Raw genomic sequence first — 1,066 nt, 5'->3', positions numbered from 1 at the left:
TGTCATAAAACTCAGAGTATGTAGGGGGCAGGGGAAGCTGGGAATGAGAGACACACATCATGGATTGGTGGGGGGCAGGTCATAACTTCCTGCTTCATGACTTCTGTGATGAAATGGTGGCGATTATGCTGGTGTTTGCTTTATGGCTATTCATTACGCTGTGCATCTATATTTTGTGCAGTTTTCTATGTTACAGTTCAGATTTTTAAAGCTAAAAAAAAAGACCTCTCTAGAAAAAGGATGAAAATGTTCATTTTGATGGGTGTGTTTTGGGGTTGGCTGTGTCAACCTCTACACCCTTGTGTACTGAAATTCAAAATAAGTCAAAGAAATAATGACCTGCCTTGCAGGACAGGGTGAAAGCTATATAAGGTAATTTTGATCATACACTGAAGTGCCTGGGGGACAGGGAGGTGGAGGGGCATTGTCCTTCCTCCTCAATCAGGGTAGCCCTGGCATTGCCTTGGCGGCCCCCAGGCCCCATAGGAGCAGCTGGGCTTGAAGCAGCTCCCTTCACCTGCTCCCTGGGCTCCCAGACGGCCAGAGCACAGGCAGACAGTTGGTGGAGGAGCCTCAGACAGCGTCCCTCATTTACCAGGCTCTCCACGTCTCTGGCTGATGGATGACCCTCCAGGCTCCTTCCCGCCTCCCTCTGGACATGGCTGTCTCCAAGGCCCCCGCCCGCCCAGGGTGGGAGCTTGTGCGGGCAGGGAGGGGCCTGGCTGGCTGGCAAGGCCCCAGCTCCCTCCTACCACAGCTGCTCCACCTGTAACCCCAAGGTTCTCCCCAACAGCCCAGCCTCGGGGGGCTTCTGGTTGGCCTGGCTGCCAATGCACTTCATTTTTCCCTTCAGTCACAGAAATGAGTGCCCACCTGCCGTGGGCCCTGCACTGTGCTGGGTCCCTGCCTCCAGGGAGCTCACAGACGATGAACAAGAAGCAGGACCTGAACTGTCTTGTTCGGGTTGTCAGTCCTCTCGAGGAGAGGGCCTGGAGCTGAGATCTAAAAAGTGAGCATGAGCCCCCGCCATGAGATGATGTGGTACAAGCGTATTTTGGAGGCGTTG

The sequence above is a fragment of the Muntiacus reevesi genome, chromosome 18 (assembly GCF_963930625.1).
Source record: "Muntiacus reevesi chromosome 18, mMunRee1.1, whole genome shotgun sequence".
In the NCBI taxonomy this organism is placed as follows: Eukaryota; Metazoa; Chordata; class Mammalia; order Artiodactyla; family Cervidae; genus Muntiacus; species Muntiacus reevesi.
Note: the sequence above shows the minus strand (reverse complement) of the source record.